Raw genomic sequence first — 24,399 nt, forward strand, 5'->3', positions numbered from 1 at the left:
GAGCATTTGCATTCTTTCTCTTGTGAATTTCTGTTCACATTTTCTGAAGCTACTTTATACTGAGCTCTAATAAAAGTAGTTTCTGAAAGCATTTAAAGAAAAAGATGCACCTGAGAAGAGCAAGTGGCAGGGTCAGACCACCTCAGTATAAGAAAGGCCATATTCCCATGATGAAAGGAAGAGTTTCTAGGAGAAGTAGACAGCTTTACACTGTTTCTCTCACTAGTCATCCACCTCCTCACTTTTTCATTCTCAGACTCCAGAGACTCTCAGGTCACCCCATATGATAATTAATAGTTAACCATAGGAGTAATCCATAACTGATTAAGGAATCAAAATTGTTCATCAAATCTTTCCTATACATTTGATTATAATTAAAGTTACACATTATTTTGGAATGACCAAACCATTTTTTACATTTTTACAAATCATTTTTACAAGGCAATTTAGAAACGTGATATATAAGCTGCCCACATGAAAAATTCCTCATACACAAAATACACGAGGCCCTAGAAAAGCACAAGTCTTTATTCCATGGATTTCTGATTCACTGACATAGATCATATTTATTAAGAAACTGTCCTCTAGGAATACAGAAACTTAAATCCCAGCTCTGCCACTTAATCACTGTTATACTATCAATAAAGAAATTCATTTATGCAACTAATATTATGAAGATATAGTATTTGTCAGGCACTATTCTTGGCACATCTGATTGTCAGTGGGTAAGTGAAACTAAAATGGAAGTTTAATTTTTTTTCATCTTCATACACATCTCTTATTTTTTATATAATAAGTTTCTATTGTATTTATGAAAAAATGTGTTAAAACTGAATTCAACACCATCATTCTTACCCTCATTAATCCAGTTTTCTTGGAAATATCACCTTCTTCCACATCATAGTCTCATTCAACCAAACTATTTCCATGTATTTATGCTCTTAATTCTTGCCTTTTCATCATTAGCTTGCTTGTCTCAAAAAGTCATCCTTCACATTCTATCCCTATTCCCACTAATATAATCAAGGCCTTAAATCAGGCATAACTATGTCAAGTGGCTGAGAGAGCTGTCCAGTTTGCTTTCTTTCCCTTCATCTCTCATTTGCTCAGTCTGCATCACTGTGCTGTTTGCTAAATCTCACGAAAAATGGTATGGTAATATTCAGTTCCAAGTTTCAACTCTACCACTTACTATTTTTGTTTTGGCCTTGTTAATGTCACTTAAAAACATTGTTTTAATGTCATCAACATGAAAAGGAGGAGATATTACTAAGATATCACTATCTTCTCTCTTACCATTAACATTTTTGAAGTTGATCTTTTTTAAATATCTAGACTGGATTCATGATATTTATTATTGCCTCAGCTACTTTTCCCCCACTATTGCATCATTGTGTGTTTTGATCTAAGAAGCAGGTTAACTTACAATAAGTTAGTAAGCTTTAACTTATTTATGGGAGCTCCTTCCCCATAAATCTTTCCTCTAGTTACCTAATTAAGTATATATACTGTATTTATTTACATAAATAATGTATTTATATATTTACATGCATATTTATTTACATAAATAAATTATATACACATATAAAATTTTTACCTCAAGTTCAAATATACTTTCTACTTTTTCCTTAAAGTATTCTACAATCATGCAAACCATTCTCCTCTTTATAAGTGCAATAATCTTTTCCCCAAAATCTTTTATCAGAATTCAACACATGGTCAAAATTGTAGTACATTCCCATTTCAAAACTACTGAGATAGAGAATGGAATAATCTCACTGGCTTTATCATCTTGATTCATTGCATTAGGCTAAGGAGGGACACAGTTCCCAGTAAAGCACAAGACTGCTTAGTACCTAAAAGCAAGTACAGTGCCCTACCAAGGAAGAAGGTGAAGGGATTTAGAATTGAGGTAATGTATTGTGTTTCTAAGAACCACAGGCTATGTGCCACTAGCATGTTCCCAGACACTTTATCAAAACTTTTGAGAGCTAGAAGAGGAGAAATAGAATTTATATTTGCATAGTTGCTTAGTGGAAGGAGATTTGGGCTACATATAAAAGTAATGGATTTTGTTTCTGACTCTGTATCTAATACCTGTCTGCAATATCATTGCATCTCTTTTGGTGCAATTATATTTGGTCAGTTTCCTCGTGTATTAATTATTAAGGTCTTGAGGAAAGGGAATTCAGTACATCACAGCTTTCTGATTTGAGTGTTTGTATGAAGAGTGAAACTATTCAGTAAGATAGAAAATATCATGGAAGTGTAAATTTCAGGAGATAACTGAATATGTGAAAAACTATTGGATATGAAGAACCTGTACAAATGATTCAGTGGAATATTGATTGGCAGTTGACAATATTGCCCAACACAGATATGTTAGTAAAGAAAATATTTGTCATTTACAAAAAATATATAATATTTGAAGATATATATGTATATATATATATATACATATATATATATAATTCAAAGTAATATTTCAGGAACTATTTTGGCTTTTTTTTTAACATTTTTTTTTTTTTTTTTGGTACACGGGTCTCTCAACCGTTGTGGCCTCTCCCGTTGCGGAGCACAGGCTCCAGACTCGCAGGCTCAACAGCCATGGCTCATGGGCCCAGCCGCTCCACGGCATGTGGGATCTTCCCGGACCGAGGCACGAACCCGTGTCCCCTGCATGGGCAGGCGGACTCTCAATAACTGTGCCACCAGGGAAGCCCTATTTTGGTATTTTTAACCGTGTTTAATCTTTTTGTTTTATTCATCTCTTGACAAGTGTATACAACTGATATTTTGAGAAATGTTTTATTCTTAATGAATGCCAGAAATATACTTTGGAAAAAAAATAATTACATGTAAACAATTTTGCCAATTACATTTCTTAATGTAAATGATCTTTTCATTGTACTTCATATTTTGCTTGCTTTTGGTTTCTGATTCCAGCACGCTTTGTTTGATATCTCAGTTGCATAATGTGATAAAGACATTATGCAATCAGATAGTTTTATTGTCACTGAAATAAGTTGCCTATAAAGTGTGTAAAATTAGGGGGAAAATGAGGATAAAGACAAACCAACTGCTTATTTGTTACAAATCAAATAACAAAATTATAAATAAAATTCTGAATTCCATGACTGCAAGAAAATTCCCAAAACTCTACAACTAAATTTTGTGGGAAATAAAGAATTAGTTATGGGTTAATGATTTCATGTTTTAAGTTTGATCTTTCCTGTCATTAATCTTTCATTATTAGGCATACAGTATGTTGTTAAACCAAAATATACTTTTCTTGTCTTTAGTGACTATTAAAAAAACTACATATCCATGCAGAAAGATACCATGTAGTAGGAATTTGTTAATTTATTCTTCCATGTCTCCATGCATTTTTTTCAAAAACATTATTGCAACTTTACGAGTATTAGGGAGGTAAACTTGTTTGTTTGTTTCTTCCTTTATTCAAGAGCTTTCCAGCAGACTACTTAAGGTATAGTTCATACAGTAAATGCCTATATAGTGGAAGAATAAATAAAAGTAATAATGAAGAATACACTTTTACACTATTAACTATAATGTAATGTGATAGATTCTATAATAAATATCAGAATAAATTACTATGAAAATACTATAGTTATAAGGAGGCTTCAGAAGAGGATATGACTACTGAAAGATCAATAAGTCAGTCATATAAGGCATATATACACTATGTAAAGATATGAATAAGAGTAAATATGATGAATTAATAACAGGATATAGGTAATACTTGATCCAAAATGGCTTGTACAAGAGGCTTTGTTTATTGTATTTACTTTTTACTTTTTAAACATGTGTGTTCTTCAATTTCATAAGTCTTGCATTTCTTGAAAAGACCATGATTTAGTCAACAGATCCACTTGGAGAGAAAAATGCAAAAAATAAAGTAGATTTCCTGTACACATGAAGGATCCAATAAACATTTCTAACAATATAAAGCACTTTATAAAGCATAGATGTGCTGTATAAACAGGAAATAGCAGTCATTAGTCAAACGAAATAAGTACTTAGAAAATTTTACTACAAGAGGAAGGAAAGACTCCTACTCATCCCATGAATATACAAATCATTCATGCTTACTGCAGATACTTGAATAATTATGTGAAGGCTTTCCCTTTCTTTTCCTTGCTTTTAAAAATCTGTGTAGATATTTCTTTGTGTTGTGAATATACATAGATATCAGCACACTAACTATGCTTGGATATCATTAAGCAGATTAAATTGAATGATGAAAGCTCTTTCTAATAAAATGAACATGATTTTCTTTCTTGTTAACTATATTAAACAAAATCCTCTCTTGGAATTAAGTCATTAAATTTATCCTCTCAACCTATGAAATAGAGCCATTAGACATTCAACTTGATCAATATAAACGTCCAATTAAGGCAATTCTGAACTAAATACTTTTCCTGTTCAAATGCTATTTGGTTCACTTGATCTACCAAGACTGCAATAAGAATGGAAGCATCATTATTTTACCTTGTATGTATTGCAAAGTGAAGCAAAAATAAGAGTCATAACTATCTCTTAATCCTATTTTGACCTATTTTTATTGAGATATAATTGACATATAATATTATATTAGTTTCAGTTGTAAAATGTAATGAGTCAATATGTGTAAATACTGTGAAATGATCACCAAAATAAGTCTAGTCAACATCTATCAACACATATAGTTACAATTATTTTTCTTGTAATGAGAACTTTGAAGATTTAGCCTCTTAACAACTCTGAAATATACAATATAGTATCATTAACTATAGCCACCATGGTGTACATTACAGCCTCATAACATTTATTATATAACTGGAGGTTTTGACCTTTTAACCACCTTCACCCATTTTGCCCACCCCTATATCCCCACCTCTGGCAACCACCAATCTGTTTTCTTTATCTATCTGTTCATTTTGCTTGTTAGTTGATTTGGTTTTTAGATTTCATATATAAGTGAGTTCATATGTTATTGGTCTTTCTATGTCTGAATTACGCCCTCAAGGTCTATCCACCTATCCACAAATGGCAAGATTTCCTTTTATCTTATGAATGAATAATATTTCATTGCATATATATTTATGTGTATATATATATATATATATATATATATATATATATATATATATATATAATATACATATCCTTTATCCATTCATCCATCAGTGGACACCTAGGTTTCTTCCATGTATTTTGACCAGCTTTACTAGTTTCCCAAAGAGGGTACAATTGAATGCCTAAATGCATAATCCCCAAGGAACTTAAATATTACTGAATGATGAGAAGAAAAAACACAAATATCTACAATCCAGGTAGATAAAATATAAGGTCATATAGGCCACTGGTGGATTGAAGAAGTGGACTTTTGTTTTCTTTTGTGTTTTTAATTTTCTTTTGGTGAGAGCAGGGACAATATGGAAATTGATGGAGATCACTGTTCACACACATTATATGAAATACAACCAAATAAATCTTGACAAAGCATAGCTATTTAAATATGCCCTTATCCAGGCAAAAAATTCTCTCTTGGTTTCCCATTGACCTCACAATTGAGTGAAAAGCATTTCTTAAAATTAATTAATTAGTTTATTTATTTTTGGCTGCATTGGGTTTTCGTTGCTGCCCACGGGCTTTCTCTAGTTGCAGCGAGTGGGTGCTACTTTTCATTGCGGTGCGCTGGCTTCTCATTGAGGTAGCTTCTCTTGTTGCCGAGCACAGGCTCTAGGCGCGCAGGTTTCAGTAGTTGTGGCTCATGGTCTCTAGAGTGCAGGCTCAGTAGTTGTGGCACATGGGCTTAGTTGCTCTGCGGCCTGTGGGATCTTCCCAGACCAGGCCTCGAACCCGTGCCTCCTGCATTGGCAGGCGGATTCTTAACCACTGAGTCAGCAGGGAAGTCTGTGAAAAGCATTTTGAAAACATACATTTTGTGAAAGTTTTATCAAGCAGGAAAATCTTCCAAGAAAGAGAATGTAGTAAATATTGAATGCCTGATGAATTTTATGCCATTTCAAGGGTAAAACAAAGTGCTTGAAATGTAGTTTAAGCAAAAATTTTGAATGAGGAAAAATTTAAATGAATCCACATATATACCAGTTCTAGTGTCCTGCATTCATTTCCATAGATTAAAATTTCCATCTGAAATAATTTGCCCTTAGCTTGAAAAATATTTTTAAATAGGCTTTGTAGTGTAGTATTGAAAAAACATATCACTTTGGTTGTATTCTATTTTCTATTATTTTTAAGGATATTTTGAGCATATACAGAATTATCATTGACATTTTTTTTTCCTCAGCCCTTTAAATACGTTATTCCATTGTCTTCTGGAATGCATTTCTTGGAGGCAAGGAATCCACAATGTTTTTTGTTTGTTTCCTTGTATATAATGTATCATTCTCCCCCTTGGCTGTGATTCCTTTCCTTGTTTTTTAGTGATTTGATTATTATGTGCTTTGTGTAGTTTTCATGAAATTCGGAAACATTTTTGATCATTATTTCTTCAAAAATTTTTCTTCCCAATTCCCTTGTAATTATGAAACTCATATTATTCACATATCAAACAACTTGACATTTTCCCATATGTCTTTTAATCTTTGTTCATTTTTTTTCAGCCATTTTCCCTCTATTCTTGAATCTGGACAGTTTCTATTGCTATGTTTTCAAATTCACTGAACTTTTCTGTAATGTGTCTAATCTCTTCTTCAGCCCAACTAGGTAAATTTTTTTATTGCAGATATTTTATTTTTCTCTTTAGAAGCTACATTTGTTTTTATGCAGCTCCCATTTCTCTCTTCATTGTATTCATATTTACTTAATGACCTAAAAAACCTTATAGTTGATTTTTCTTTCAAAATTTGTCTGATTATTACTTCATCTTTCTCAGTTCTAGAATTTTAAATTAACTGATTTTTCTCTTGGTTAGAGGCCATACCTTTTGCTGGTCATGTTTAATGATATTTGATTGGATGCTATACATTGTAAATATTTTTCTTCAAATGTATAGATTTTTGTTTAAAGAGTGTTGGCTTTTGTTTGTTTTTAAACCAAATTTCCTAACTGATCAGATTAATCTATTAAAATTATGTTTTTGTGGATCTAAAGTAGATTTTAATCTAGGCACTCAGACTACTTAAAACTTTCTTTTAAGGTGTGGTTTAATTGATGTAGCTACTGAATGCATTAGGTGAATCCTTAAGACTTTCCACTCTCGCTGATCAGAAATGAAATGTCTCTTAAATTTGTATAAGCTCCCCAGTAGTTTTTTCCTGGTAGCTGTCTTTTGCCAAGGTTTGTGAATTCTCACCCTACACATTCACATCTTCATATTCACCCAAGAATACAAAAGGACACTTACACAGATTTATAAAACTTTTTTCTTTTGCTGAATAGAGCACTTATCTCCACAAATCCCAGCCATTGGAACCTCTCAATCTAGGATTTATCTTTACATAAACCCAGAATTAAGATTTATGTAAATAAATCTCAATAAATCAAGAAGGTCATGTTATATATTAATTCCCCTCCCTGTACTAGGCTCTGGTAAATTAATTTAGGTAAAAGCTGGGACAATTTGAGCAATCATGTAATTTGTTTCCCATCTTTCAGGAAGAATATATTTTTTGCAGCCAATTGTCCAAATTATGGAAATAGTTGTTCCATATTTTTTCCAGTTTACTAGGTATTTACAATTGAAAGACTAGCTGGTACCAGTTATTTAGTCATTTCCAGAAGCAGAAATTTAGTTTTATGAGTAGCATTAAATCAAATCCATTGTACAAATAATAAGCCTTATACAACTGCATTGGCTGAACAATTTGGAGGGAAATTTTTGTTGTTATTATCTTGAATGATAATAACAAGAATGATAATGTAAGCGCCCATATATTATGTTATTATTAGTAATTTGTTAATACAAAGGATGACTACATAACTAAACCTTCAAATGTCATCAAGCTAGCAAAGTATTCACACAAACCAGGAAGTACAGTTGCATGAAAGGATAAATGAGACAGCTATGTTTGTAAAAAATGGTGAAGAAATTGGTGGAAAAGGATATGTCCGAGTTCTACTGAATAACAAGAGCAACAAGAACAAGAACAAAGAATAATATTATTATCAACAGAACCCATGTCATCCAAATGATGGTAATAATGGTAAATTTGTAAGGCCAGAGTCTTTATATGATCTATGTATATGTAGCTTCTATACTGCCAGTTAAGAGGATTTTTCACATGGAGGTATTGAATGATTTTGACTTGATATATTTTTTATAATATTTGAAAATGCATAGATCTATAAAGATAGGCTTTTAATTATTTTATTGAACATATAGACTACAGAAATAATCTATTTTTGTTGAAAAACTAGATAAAAATAGAAAGTAGTTGTTCATTAACTAATTTTTGACAAATGAACTGTGATTGCTTATGAAATTCAAATCCAAGATTTATTGCACATTTCTTATGCTTTAAGATAGGTTTAGTAAACTTAATATATGCAGCTCAGTTTAAGGTCTATAGGTTAGTGTGTGATAGACAAGGTTAAGATGAAAGTGAGTTACAGTGGAAATTAGCTGAATTATCTATTCAAAAATTTCTAAAATGTTTAAGGTGATTTTCTACTTCCTGTTTTTTCAAAAGATGCTAATGGATTTAATTGATCATTTTCTTAATGTACATATTCAAAATAATACCCTCAAATTATCTTAACCCAACTTAATATAGAGAATAAAATAGGAATTTTTCTTAATTTTTTTAATATTTATTTCTGCATCATTTTATTTTATTTTTTTAAATTTAAATTAAAAAAAAAAATACAGTTCACCCATTTCTCCCAGGCTCCACCCCCTGCCTCTTGCAACTACCAATCTGTTCCCTATATCTATGAGCTTGGAGCTTTTTGCTTTGTTTTGTTTTGTTTTTTACATTCCACACATAAGAGAGATCATACGTTTCTTTCCTTTATCTGTCTGGCTTATTTTACTTAGCATAATGCCCTCAAGGTCCATCCATGTTGTTGCAAGGGAAAGATTTCCTCCTTTTTTATGACTGAATAATATTTCATTGTATATACAGTTGGCGCTTGAGCAACATGGGTTAGAACTGCAAGAGTCAACTTAAATGTGTTTTTTTTTCTGTAAATACATACTACTCTTTTACATGATACATGATGGATTGAATCTGCAGATATAGAACCTCAGATAAGGAGGGCTGACTGTAAAATTAAGAGCAGATTTTCCACTTCACAAGGGGTTGGCATCCCTAAGCCTTATGTTGTTCAAAGCTCAACTGGATATATCACAAATTCTCTATCCATTCATCCATTCATGGACACTTAGATTGTTTCCATATATTTACTATTGTAAATAATGCTCCAATGAACATGGGGGTGCACATATCTATTTAAATTCGTGTTTTTGTTTTCTTTGAATAAATACCAAGGAGTGTAATTGCTGGGTCAAATGACAATTCTAATTTTAATTTTTTGAAGAAGGCTAAACTGCTTTTCATAGTGGTTGCACTAATCAACATCACACCAACAGTACACAAGGTACCTACCTCCTTGGCAACACTGTTATTTGTTGTCTTTATGATAGCAGTCATTCTAACAATGAGGTGACATCTCAGTGTCATTTTGATCTGTATTTCTCTGGTGATTAATGGTATTGAGCATCTTTCCATGAATCTGTTGGCCATCTGTATCTCGTCTTTGGAAAAGTGTATAATTAGATCTTCTGCCTATTTTTTAAATGAATTATTTGGGTTTTTTGTTGCTAATAAACTCTATGACTTCTTTATATATTTGGGATATTAGCCCCTTATCAGATATATGATTTTCAATTATTTTCTCCCATTCAGTAGGTTTCCTTTTCATTTTGTTGATGATTTTCTTTGCTGTGCAGAACTTTTTGTTAGTGTGATGTAGTGCCACTCGTCTATTTTTGCTTTTGCTCCTTTTGATATCAAATTAAAAACTCAGTGGCAAGACCTGTGTTAAGAGCTTAATGCCTATGTTTTCTTCTAGGAGTCTTGGTTTCAGACTTTAATCTATTTTGAGTTAATTTTTGTGGATGGTGTAAGGTAGTGGTCCAATTTCATTGATCCAAATATTGAACCATCTTTGAATCCATGGAATAAATCCCACTTGATCATGATTCATGATTCTTTAGTGTATTGTTGAATTTGGTTTGGTAATATTTTGCTCAGGTTTTTCACTTCTATGTTCATCAGATATATTGGGCTGTAGTTTTTTGTGGCATTGCTGTCCAGTTTTGGTATCAGGGTAATGCTAGCCTGGTAAAATGTGTTAGGAAGAGTTGCCTCCTCTTCTATTTTTTGGAAGAGTTTGAGAAGGACTGGTATTAATTCATCTTTAAATATTTGATAGAATTCACTGGTAAAGCTGTCTGGTTCTGGATGTCTGTATGTTGGGAGATTTTTTTTTTTTTTTTTTTTTTTTTTTTGTGATACACGGGCCTCTCACTGTTGTGGCCTCTCCTGTTGCGGAGCACAGGCTCCGGACGCGCAGGCTCAGCGGCCATGGCTCACGGGCTCAGCTGCTCCGCAGCATGTGGGATCTTCCCGGACCGGGGCATGAACCCATGTCCCCTGCATCGGCAGGTGGACTCTCAACCACTGCGCCACCAGGGAAGACCTGTTGGCAGATTTTTGATTAGTGATTCAATCTCCTTGCTAATAATCAGTCTGTTCAGATTTTCTATTTCATCATCATTCAGTCTTGGTAGGTTGTATATTTCTGGAAATTTATCCATTTTTTCTGGGTTGTCCAATTTGTTGTCATATAATTGTTCATAGCTGTCTCTTATGATCCTTTGTATTTCTGTGATCATATCAGTTTCAATATTTCTTTTTCATTTCTGAATTTATCTATTTGAGTCCTTTGTCTTTCTTCTTGGTGAGTCTAGCTAAACGTTTGTCAACTCTTTCTATGTTTTCAAAAAAACAATTATAATTTCAATGATCTTTTCTATTGTCTTTTTAGTCTCAATTTCATTATTTTCATTTATTTTGCTCTAATCATTGTTATGATTTTCTTCTACTAACTTTAGGCTTTGTTGCTTCTTTTTTATTGTTCTTTGAGGAGTAAATTTTCATTACTTATATGAAACTTTTCTTGTTTCTTATTTATCACTGTGAATTTCCCTTGTAGAACTGCTTTTGCTCATTCCATAAATTTTGGTAGGTTGAATTTCCATTTCTGTTTGTCTCAAGGCTTTTTTTGATTTCTCTTTTTATTTCTTCTCTGACCCATTGGTTGTTCATATTGTTTAATCTCCACATATTTGTGAATTTTCCAGTTTTTTCCATGTAAATAATTTCTAGTTTCATACCATTGTGGCCAGATAGATGCTTGATATGATTTCAGTCCTCTTAAATTTATTGACTTGTTTTTTTTGCCTAACATTTGATCTAACTTGGAAAATGTTCTCTATAAACTTGAGAAGAATATGTATCCTGTTGCTTTTGGATAAAATGTTCTGTAAATATGTCAAGTCCATCTGGTGTAATGTCATTTAATGCCAATGTCTTCTTATTGATTTTCTGTCTGAATGATCTCTCTATTGATGTAATTAGGATATTAAAGTCCCCTACTGTTATTGCATTGCTGACTATTTCTCCCTGTATGTCTGTAAATATTTGCTTTACATATTTAGGTGTTCCTATGTTGGGTGCATAAACAGTTACAAATATTACATTCTCTTATTGGATTGACCCCCTTATCATTGTTTAACACCCTTCTTTGTCCCTTATTACAGTCTTTATTTTAAAATCTATTTTGTCTGATATAAGTATATATACTCCAGGTTTCTTTTGGTTTCCATCTGCATGGAATAACTTTTTCCATCACTTAACTTTCAGTCTTTGAGTATTCTTACACCTAAAGTGTGTCTCTTGCAGGTAGCATATAGATGGGTTTTGTTTTTTATCCATTCATACACTCTATACCTTTTTGTTTGGAGAATTTAGTGAATTTATATTTAAATTAATTATTGATAAGTGTGTGCTTATTGACATTTTGTTCATTATTTTCTAGCTGCTTTTGCAATTTCTGTTTTCCTTTCTATTTCTCTTGCTCTCTTCCTTTGTGGCTTGATGACTTTCTTTAGTGGCATGCTTATATTCCTTTCTCTTTATCTTTTATGTATTTATTATAGGTTTTAATTTAGTGGTTACTTTGATGCTATACATATAATATACATATATATACTTATATATTATATATATAGCCATCTATTTTAAGTTGATAACAACTTCAGTTTGATTCCATTCTAAAGCCAATATCTTCAATTTCCTCCCACTTTTAATGTTTTTGATATCAGATTTTACATCTTTTTATCCTGTGTATCCCTTAAATAATTATTGTAAGCATAATTATTTTTACTACTTTTATCTTTTAACCTTCATACTAGATTTATAAGTAATTAATCCACTACATTTACTATATATTTACTTTTCCAGTGAGATTTATTCTTTCATATTTTTCTTTTACAAAATAGTGTCCTTTCTTTTCAACTTAAATAAGTGCCTTTAACATTTCTTGTAAGGCCAGTTTAGTGGTGATGAACTCCTTTAGTTTTTCTTGTCTGGAAAATTATCTTTGTTTCAATTCTAAATAACTTTTTTGGTAGAATATTCTTATTTGGAAGTTTTTAAATTTGTTTTGTTTTGTTTATTTCTTTCATCACTTTGAATATACATGCCACTCCCTTATGGCTTACAAAGCTTGTGTGAATAATCTGCTGTGAGTCTTATAGGGGTTCTCTTCCATATAACAAGTTGTTTTAGTCTTGCTGCTTCTAATATTATATACTTGTCTTTAACTTTTGCTATTTTAATTATAATATGTCTTGGTGTGGGTCTCTTTGGGGTCACTTTTTTTTTAATTCTCTGGGCTTCCCTGGTCTAGATGCTTGTTTTCTTTCCCAAGATAAGGAAGCTTTTCATTTTCTCACAAAATATTTCTGCCCCTTTCTCTCTCTCTCTTCTACTTCTGGAAGTCCTATAATTCTGAATCATTTAAAGTAATGGTTAGCTTCCTTGAAAGACTGCTATGATTGTGATTAAGATACTTGAAGCACATATATTGAAAATTAATTCAAAATTTTAAATTCTGTATAATGTGCTAAAATTAGGTGATATGTGTTTTCCTATTCTTAAAATATATGCTAAAGTAAAGGTTGTAATTCAGTTTTATTTTTGACATTTTACAGATAAGAATACAAACTCAGAACGTCCAAGCTGCTATTTTTAAGATCCTGTTCACAATGTGAAAAAATTTGACATTCTAAATCAAAACTAGTATTCTCTCTTCCATTTGTTTCCAGAAAAGCATTTAGTTAAAAATATGGAATCTTTTTTTAAGTAAATAATTTCACTTATTATTCTTAATAGGAAGAGTATTTCCAGTTTAACTTTGCCTAACCTAGTCTACTATTCAAAGCTGTCCCAGATATATCATCCCATTTTTGACATTCACAAGTACATACTTTACTTGTATGTATTTTTTATTTATTGAACAAACACATACTAGGTATGCCAACTGATGACCTAGACTTTATTACTTTCCACAAATTCAATATGAGGAAACTAAGGCATGAAAGGTGATATGCTTGCCCAAGGTCACACAAGTAGTAGATGGTAGAGTTGGCATTTGAATCCAGGCAATCTTGTTTTAAATTAAATCCCTTCAACTACTACACAACACAGGTATAAATTGTCAATCAATCTTTCAAAGCAATCTTTAGGTAAACAGACACACCCTGAGAGTGCTCTCATGGAAAAGGAAGATAAATTACAAACTGGATGAGCAATGCTCTCAAAACTTTTTCTAGATTAGTTATGTGTCTGTGTTGACCATTCAAGGACAGTTTCACAGACATTCTGTGGTTTCTTTCCAAAGATAAGTTCAAACCTCCTTTGATTTCTTAAAAAAAAATACATTGAATTATATCTCTAAATATATGTCCTATTCTATTATGTTTTTTCTTCTCTGATGATTACAAATATTTGTACTTGCTATTCACTTTGTCTATTTTCTATATATATCACTTTCTCTTTAGACGTTTATTTTACATATTTACTTTTCTCTCTCTAGACCTTGTTTGCATATACATTGTTTTTTAGCAAGGTTAGGCTTTTAAAATGGGATTTTAATATTTATTTCCCCTACCAGCTATCATATACCTTATTTATTAACAGGGAAGTAAAGTATTTCAAGAATTTAAATCTCACAAGTCTCATTTTTGGGCAATTAAAATTTAATAAAACAAATATGGAAGTACATTCCAACTTAGTCAAAGACATATTTCAAAATCTTATTTATATTTTGGAAAATTAATGTATGCTGTTCTATGTAATATTGTTTATAAATTTGGATTCTCTTTTTATATGATTAAGAATCATTCATTCTTATTCTTATATAAAAAGAGTTAAACTGAGGGGAGTGTTTAAGCAGTGTGCAACTAAGATTGGGACTTGAAGTCACGGGCCAGGACTCAAACGCAGCCAACACCCAGATTGGGACTTGCACCCATTGGCCAGGACTCAAATCCAGCCAAAACCCAGGTTGATATTTGAACCCATGGTCTTTTAATTGAGATCATACACCTGGTCTCAAGACTTAATGAAGCTCAGGTTCTTGATGTCTTGTCACAGAAAGAATACAGTGAGAGACAAAGTGATAAGTAAAAAATGGATTTATTTAGAGAGAAACACACTCCACGGACAGAGTGTGGGACATCTCAGAAGGCAAGAGGAGCACCAGGGTATGGGGTTGCCTGTTTTTATAGGGGTAGGTAATTTTATAGGCTAATGAGTGGGAGGCGTATTCCAGCTATTTTGGGGATAGGGTAGGAATTTCCAGGAATTGGGACACCACCCATTTTTTGACATTTATGGTTGGCATTGGAACTGTCATGGCACCTGCAGGTGTGTCATTTAGCTTACTGATGTATTACAATGAGCATATACTGAGGCTCAAGGTCTAGTAGGAGTCAGTTTGTCCACCATCTTGGGCTTATTTAGTCCTAATCAGTTTATGTTGTGTCCTCAGGCTATGTCATTCCTTTTTTTTTTTTTTTTTTTTTTTGCGGTATGTGGGCCTCTCACTGTTGTGGCCTCTCCCATTGTGGAGCACAGGCTCCAGATGCGCAGGTTCAGCAGCCATGGCTCACGGGCCCAGCCACTCCGCAGCATGTGGGATCTTCCCGGACCGGGACACAAACCCATGTCCCCTGCATCGGCAGGCGGACTCTCAACCACCGCACCACCAGGGAAGCCCCACTGGCTATGTCATTCTTTTAAAGGTTGTGCCCTGCCTCCTTCCCTCCTGTTTCAGTATTCAAGATAAATACTCCTTACTTCATTTTATCAATTTTATGAAATACTTACCATTATAAATTCTTGGTGCTTTTTCTGAGCTTATAATACTCAAAGCTTTTATTTTACTTTTATTCAAAATGAATTAATTATATTCATTAAAAATCAATCTTCTATGATTTCCACCTTTTTTTACATATCTATTTTATGTATGCATTTAATTTTAGTCTTTCCTTGTTAATCTGTCTTTCTACATTTTTAATCATGTATTCTGCGTATTACTTTACCCAATTTGTCATCAACTTTCTGGCATTTCTAATGGGTATGCGTGTCTCATTTAAAGTGGTCAGTTTTTAAAGGAAAAGAAAAAGTGATGTAAAAATGAGTTTAAGTTTCTGCCATAAAATTTTGTTGATTTTTTCCCCTTGTAATTTTACAATCATGTAGTTTTTTCATTACGTTAACACACAATATGTTTCAACTTCTATTTCAATTTGATATTAAGAACCATTGATATTCTTTGAAATATTAATACTGATAATGTTGGAATTTCAAAAATATTCAAAAAATATTGCCATATAAGAATCTCAGATTAGTAGTCTCCATGACCTTTAGTTAAAACACTAATTTAGGTCTCTGCTTGAATACTACTTTTACTGAGAAGCTTATTGCCTCTTATACCAACTTTTCCTTGACCAACTTTCAAGCAAATGATCATGTAGCAATACTGTCAAAATGGCAATGAATAAGATTCAGAGCTACAAAGATTATCAAGAACCAAAGCTTGGTAAGCTGAGTTTTACTTCTGGATCAGTTATTCACTAGCAAATGTGTCAGAAAATATCCCTCCACTGGACACTTCAGTGAAATTGTCTGCCAGGAAATCCTCACTGTCTTTTTATTTTAGGTGCTCATTCTCATCAGTCTTGGTTTATTGCTCTTGAAACAATTATTTAAAACTTATGTAGAAGTAGACTTCAGTTGAAAATGTCTTCATTTCACTTAGGACCAAAGGACCCCAGACCATGTCAGGCTAGATTAATGTAGTCACATTATTAAACATCCCAGAATGACCATTTTGAAACATAATTTGACTTGATTATGCATAAACATCAAAGTTGTGCACAAATATCAACTGTTATAGAAAAAGCCTCATTTAAAACTCTTCTAACCTATCCTCTGACAGCAGAATCATACAAAACTCTTCAGTATACAAACATATTTATTATCAAATTCTCCAAATTAATCTATCAAAATTACCTTTTCCATTGCCCTATCTTACCTTTGTTCAATTGTTGTCTTGAACTATTTATGACAAAATCTGAAGGTATTTGACCTACTCTTATGTTTTAATTACATTTTATTTTTTAAGTCTACAGAATCACATGAACTCTAATATCAAGAACAGATAACTTCACTAGCAAATTCATTAACTGAGTTCCAGAATCAATAGTTCAAGAGGTTACTGCCCTTCTTTTTTCATAATGTGGTCTTTGAACATGTAAATTGTCTGAAATTGTGCTCCTCTCTAAATTTTTAAATATATGTTTTGGGTGAAATTGTGACCTTGGAATGTGCTTATCAAGTGCCTAGTTTACTGAATGTAAATGCAGAGGAATATTTTTTGAGGATTATGTCGAAACACATGAACTGAAATTGAAGTTTACATTTACAAAACACTGCTAAAAAAATTTGTCGAGTATGTTAAGAGGATGTGTTGTGGGCCTGGTGAAGGGATGAGAGAAGCAAGGTCAGATCTCAGATAGATTCAATCACAAAGAGTAAGTAATACACCCTTAGTTGTCATATGACAACTCAACTTTTTACTATTATGAACAAGAGATAACCTGGATATTTTTTCACATTCATTTACCAGTCTAAATTACCAACTGTATGTTACTTGCTCAAACACAATGCCTAAACAAAGACAGTAAAAAGGACTCTGAAATTTATGTCTGAATAGAACACTTTGTAATCAAGACTGTTAGCATGAAGTTACAATATCAGAGCAAAATATCTTCAATCAACTCTTTTATGTATATTTCTACAACTAATTTTCAGCTGAGGAAATTTGGACAAAGATATCCATATTTCCTACATGATTAAATCTTAATCCTTGGCTCCAGAAAAAAAAATTGTTTATATATATATATATATATATATATATATATATATATACACATATATATATATATATATATATATACACATATATATATATATAGATAGATAGATAGATAGAAAAAATAGCATCTGAATAAAGCAATGAAAAACTTATTGTGGGTAAATGAATCCAATTAAATATTTGATTCAGAATGTCATCAGTAATTTAATAAGAAATTTTGATTTATATCAGTAATTACAAAAGGTAGATTGCATCTAAGAGTCTTCTAAACAGACTAGTAATCATTTTTAATTAGGTTTTGATGGGACTGGAAGCTGTAATGATAAAGATAAAAATGTGGGATGTCCACTTATTTTTATCTGAGTTATTAAAAATGCTCTATTACTTAAATACAAATCAAAATTTTTCAAGTGGGTGAAGATTTTTTTGAAATATTGTGATAGTAAAAATAATCAGACAGTTTTATGGAAGTTTAAATAATATTAGAATTTCAGCTTATACTGCAACATATATCCAAGGCAATCTTGTATCATAGTAAACCATGCATTTAATAAGTTTTATTGCAGCACTAAAGTATTTTAACTAGAAATGCAGTATTCATAATTATTTGTAGTTTTACTTTATTCACAAATATCCCATGTAAATTTCTTATAAGCTGAGTCATGTCTCCCTTTCCAAATTTACATATTGAAGCCCTAACTTCAATGTGATGGTATTTGGAGATAAGGCCTATCTAGAGGTTATTAAGGTTAAATGAGTTCATAAGAATGGAGCCTTAATCCAATATGAATGCTGTCCTTCCAAGAAGAGGAAGAGGTACCAGAAATGTGTGTGACAGAGGAAAGACAATGTGAGGACATAAGGAGAAGGTGGCCATCTGCAAGTCATTGAGAGAGGTCTCAGGAGAAATCGACCATGCTGGCACCATTGTCTTGGACTTTCAACCACCAGAACTGTGACAAAATAAATTTCCATCATTTAAGCCATCCAGCCTGTGGTATTTTGTTAATGGAAACACTAGCAAAGTAACACAAAGTTTTAAGACCAAGTTGTGTAACTTTCATAAATAAGTTTGGGGACAAGGAAACTATTACATATAGAAATCTATAATTTAGCACTTTTCCTTAAACATTCAAAATATATATTTACATGAAACCTTAAAGTATTGTTTTAATTCAAAACAAATGGCTGAAATGGAAAAGCCAGATGTTTCAGTTCATTCTCTAAAAATGCAGCAGGCTGAGGTATGGGAAATGTTGGGAAAAAAATAGAGTTCTATATGTATTGTCAGGGTATAAAAGTAGAATTTAGGAAAACGTAAAATCATGTGTAGATCTGACATGTGTCCACTCCTATTAGGACAGTGACTAGTTGTATATAAGGAGTAGATCTGGTCTTTGAAAATAGAAGCAGCTAAACAGGATATCAGTAATTTAGACAAACTGATCAGAAATGGACTTCAGGGCTACAAGAGCACTGGAGTACTTTACAATAAGCTGTGCTGGATATGGTTGCTCCATCCTTACCACCTTCAAGCGTGCTTTTTTGTATAGCAAGAGCAGGAAGCTAAATAATTTTTTTCTAGATTTCCTTACTCATACGGAATGCAATTAGGTTCTATCAATTAGATGCATTTATATAAGGGTTTTTAAGGGAAAAAAATGAAAGGAAGCCATCTTTTTGCTGATTTTTGTTGGTTTGTTGTTATTGAGAGCAAGTGTGAGGATGTGATTTTGTTTTGTGGCTTTGTTTTAGAATCCAGTTTCCAGCTTCACTGGTGTTTAAGTAAGTTCAGGGGTGACAGCTACTTACTGATTCATCCAGATAGTATGTCAAACTCAGTGGTTCAGAGGTGACCTCTTGATTTTCCACTTTTCTGATCGTATCAGAGGTCAACCCTTGGTTGATCAATTCAGTATGTAATGTTCTAAGGTATACCTCAGAACCTACTCTTCCAATAGTTCTCTGGATTAAATCCCATCCTGTTCATAATAGTTAGTGTATATTGTTAGAGAAACCAAGAAGAAATAGTCAGTTTTCTGTATGGAATTAATTCTATTGTTGTTTGAGAAAGTAGTGTGTTATCCATACTCAAAATTTGATTTAATAGAAAATGTATGCAATTGTAACCCATAGATATCTCCAAATGTATACATGAGTAGGTTAATATAACTATTCCTCGAACAGGAAAATGTCTCTAATTCCACACTTTGAGTTTCTTTTTTCCTTAATCCACAGATGCATTCTTACTCCCTGCTCCCCACCAATGTGGTATACATTTACTGAAATAATTATCATGACTAATAGTTAAATAGAAAAAAAATACTATTTTGTCAACAAGGGAACATCCTTGGTTTCATTATCAGTTAGCCAAAAATTGAGTCAATACATAACCACAAACATACACAGAGGTATTAAACCTTATCTTCCCAGACCTAGTAACAAAAGGAAATGTTTATGAAAGAGAAAAATTTATACTATTCTTTCAGTCTTTTATTCAATTTGATTACTTCCCTTCCTTACTCAGAGACTAAAACTGTATTGAGTTACAAACCCTTGCCCTAACATCTACCTGAGCTATACCTGAAGAAATCTTTTAAATACCTTTTCTTAAAATCATTTAATGGAAAGGGTACTTGACAGAGAAGAAGGAAAAGCTTGAGTGTTTATGGCTGCAGCTATTAACTAGTGAAGATCACTTCTTTAGATCTCTCTGGGGCTTAGCTTACACTTCAATTAAAAATTAAAGGTGACCTAAATGATCTCTAAAACTTCCTATAGGTCTAAGATACCAGGTTTCTCTTCTGGTTATGCTATTCCAGGAAGGAATATATAAAAAGAGTGTTTAAAATGGCCTCTTAGATTATGGAAGGAAAATGCTAAATTAGAACTTATTAATTAAATATGCAGAGAAACATGGGAAGAAATAAGACATTTCCTAAAGGAGAATCCATAATTTAAGGCAGATTTCAATTAATATAAAACCACAAACTATCAATAAATATTATGAAAGGTGCTTCTCTTTCCACCATGCTTACTACACTCCCATATGTCTTGCTACTGTCCCCTGGGAGAAATGTTGTCACATATTTTCCTAAACCTTAAAAATGTACTTATCTATAAAGTTGTGTGTTTGTTTTTTTCTCTCTTAAAATAGAAAAAAGGAAAGTATCTGAAAGTCATAATTTTCAAGGTGATTTTTTAGAGAAGCACAAAGATGAAGAAATTTTGTCTGTTAAAAGATATGATGTTTGTGATAGCAGATTATCCCTAGGATATTTACTTTTATTAAAACCTGTGGCTTCACTTTCTTAATATCTTTAGGGCTAAGATTGCTGAGATATTAGGAGAAGACATCAATGACAAAAATATTTTGGAATTTATCATCATTCTATCTAAAATGGCTTCATTTTCCTTGAGTTTACTGCATATATGAAAAAGAAAAACAAAGGTCTATGAGAGAAGCTTTAGAGTTCAAATTTCATTATAAAAGTTACAAATTAATTTATTTAATTACCAAAATCCATCCAATACTATCAATTTGTTCTCTCAAGTGCATGGAACAGTGCATGGGAAGGTGCCTTACTAATAGGATATTAGGGCATTTTCCATGGGCTAGGTTAGACACAAATTCTTCATGAAAAGAAAAAGCTTTAGTGCCCACTTTGGCAGCACATATACTAAAATTGGAACAATACAGAGAAGATTAGCATGGCCCCTGAACAAGGATGACATGCAAATCTGTGAAGCATTCCATATTTTTAAAAAAGCAGTATAATTTCAGCTATATTTGTAAATATCTGGAATTTGAGAAAAAATAGTGCTTTGAACATTGTTTGTACTGCACAACCAGTTTGACCTTTGCCTAAGCACCCTAGTCAATTAGGACATTGAGTATAATGAGTAATGCAATGAATTGACCAACTGTGTGACTGAACTAACTAAATAATATAATTCACTTAATGTGAAATATGTGCAGTCTAACTGTTGTGTAATTCATTAGTTCTACAATTTTGTTCATGCTCTGAGAAATTCCTGACCTCCTCTGTTCTGCAAGATGACACCTTCAACAACTAAATAGGCTACATGCATCATATTGTTGGGAAACTCAAATACATAAACAAAAACAAATACTTACAGAGAATTAGAATTGATGAATCTAGCTTCCTGCAAATTTCTATAATGAAAACTAGGGGAACCTCGAAAGAAACAGGAAAACAGGTTGTGGGTTAAAGATTCTGTGCTAATAATTTTCTTTGTACAAAGACTGTCTATCTAGTATGGTACTTTTGAATACTAGAGAGCAGAAAGACAGAGTTTCCAAGCCAAGAAAGTTTTAAATACAAGTATCACCAAGCAGGACCTTATGGGGCCTTCCCAGAACAGACCCTCCCCATTCCATGTTCTCCATCTGTTTCTTGCCTGTAGAAAAAACTTTAGCCTCCTAGGCTGTCCTCAAGTTGCAAAGAATAAATATAATCAGAATAGTGAGAAAATACAGAAAGAAAGGAAAACAGTCAAGCAAGAGAAAATAATAATAATTTAGCCATTAAACAAAGTCAAGGACCTTTAGTCCCTCCTCAAGGGCTATCAATAATATTCTGAAACATATCTTTGAGATGTTTTACAGATACTGAAACCCCCACTAGGTGGAAGAAGTTAACTATAGCTGCCCACAAGCATGTAGCCCCATATTGGTTAGAATCAGAAGCTTGATGATGTTGACTCTTTATTACCTCACCACCAACCAATCAGAAGCATATCCACAGCTGATCATGCACACTGTAACCCCTCTCCCTCACCTTTTCTTTAAAAATCTTTCCCTGGAAGCCATTAGGGAGTTTGGGCCTTTTGATCACTAGCCACCTGGACTCCTTGTTTGGTGCCCTGCAATAAATGCTGCACCTTCACCACATCCAGTGTCAGTAGATTGGCTTTACTGAGCGTGGGCAAGCCAACACAAGTTTGGATCGGTAACACAAAGAGTGTGGATGTACCACTAGATAGTCTCATTAGTATTAATCTTGTACATAGGTAAATACCCATATACACCCTGCAACCCAGTGGAAAGCACACAGGCTTTGGGTCTAACAAAGCCCATCATCAAATTTCAACCAAATTTATTGTACTTGACTCCAAAACAAATCCTGTGTGATATAAAGGTAGGGTTTTTTTCTCACATGAGATAAGGAAACTCACATTCAGAATAAATAAGTGACTTGCCAATGATCACATAAGTAATAAATATTAGAGCCAGGTATAATACCCAGATGTTTTAACTCTGAATTCACCACATTGTTTCTAGTACAAATTATTAAATCTTTCATGTTTCAGTTGCAAATGACCAAAGTGTCAACTTAAGTCCCATGGGGCTCTTTGGTGGGGCTAATGCCGGACTCTGGGAGGGCTCACGCCAAGGACTACTTCCTATAACTTCTGCTGCTAGTGTCCTTGTCCTCACAGTGAGCCAAGGCCACCGCCAGCATCTGAAGGAGACCCTCCAACACTAGCAGTATCCTGAATTTTATATATATAGAACCACATCACCAGCAAGGCCTTCTGGATCCTCCTCAAGAAGCTCACATATGCCTCAAACAAAAATGTCACCCAGCAAGAAAGATAAAACAAAGATTTAAACATTAAAAAAAAATGAGGAGGAGCTTCAAGATGGCGGAAGAGTAAGACACAAAGATCTCCTTCCTCCCCACAACTACATCAGAAATACATCAACATGTGGAACAAGTCATACAGAACACCTACTGAATGCTGGCAGAAGACCTCGGACCTCCCAAAAGGCAAGAAACTCCCCATGTACCTGGGTAGGGCAAAAGAAAACAGAAAAAAACAGAGACAAAAGAATAGGGATGGGACCTGCACCAGTGGGAGGGAGCTGTGAAGGAGGAAAGGATTCCACACACTAGGAAGCCCCTTCATGGGCAGAGACTGTGGGTGGCAGAGGGGGGAAGCTTTGGAGCCATGGAAGAGAGTGTAGCAACAGGGGTGTGGGGTGCAAAGCAGAGAGATTCCCACACAGAGGATCGGTGCCAACCGGCACTCACCAGCCCGAGAGGCTTGTCTGCTCACTCGATGGGATGGGTGGGGGCTGAGGCTCAGGCTTCAGTTGGATCCCGGGGAGAGAACTGGGGTTAGCTGTGTGAACACAGTCTGAAGGAACTACCACGCCACAGCTAGCAGGGAGGGAGTCCGGGAAAGTCTGGAGCTGCTGAAGGGGCAAGAGACTTTTTCTTACCTCTTCGTTTCCTGGTGTGCAGGAGAGGGGATTAAGAAAGCTGCTTAAAGTAGCTCCAGAGACAGGCGTGAACCCAAGTGATGGGCATGGGATGCTAAGGCTGCTGATGCAGACACCAAAAAGTCTGTGTGTAAGCACAGGTCACTATCCAAACCTCCCCTCGTAGGAGCCTGTGCAGCCCGCCACTGCCAGGATCCCATGATCCAGGGACAACTTCCCAGGAGAACACACTGTGCGCCTCAGGCTGTTTCAACGTCAGGCCAGACTCTGCTGCCACAGACTCGCCCCACATCCATACCCCTCCCTCCCACTGGCCTGAGTGAGCCACAGCACCGGAAGCACCTGCTCCTTTAACCACATCCTGTCTGAGTGAAGAACAGATGCCCTCATGCGACCTACACGCAGAGGAAGGTCCAAATCCAAAGCTGAACCCCAGGAGATGTGCGAACAAAGAAGAGAAAGAGAAATTTCTCCCAGCAGCATCAAGAGCAGCAAATTAAATCTCCAAAATCAACTTGATGTACACTGCACCTGTGGAATACCGGAATAGACAATGAATCATCCCAAATTGAGGAGGTGGACTCTGGGAGCAAAGATATATATATATATATATTTTCCCCCTTTTTTTCTCTTTGTGAGTGTGTATCTGTATGCTTCTGTGTGCG

This window comes from Hyperoodon ampullatus, assembly GCF_949752795.1.
Source record: "Hyperoodon ampullatus genome assembly, chromosome: 1".
Taxonomy (NCBI): domain Eukaryota; kingdom Metazoa; phylum Chordata; class Mammalia; order Artiodactyla; family Ziphiidae; genus Hyperoodon; species Hyperoodon ampullatus.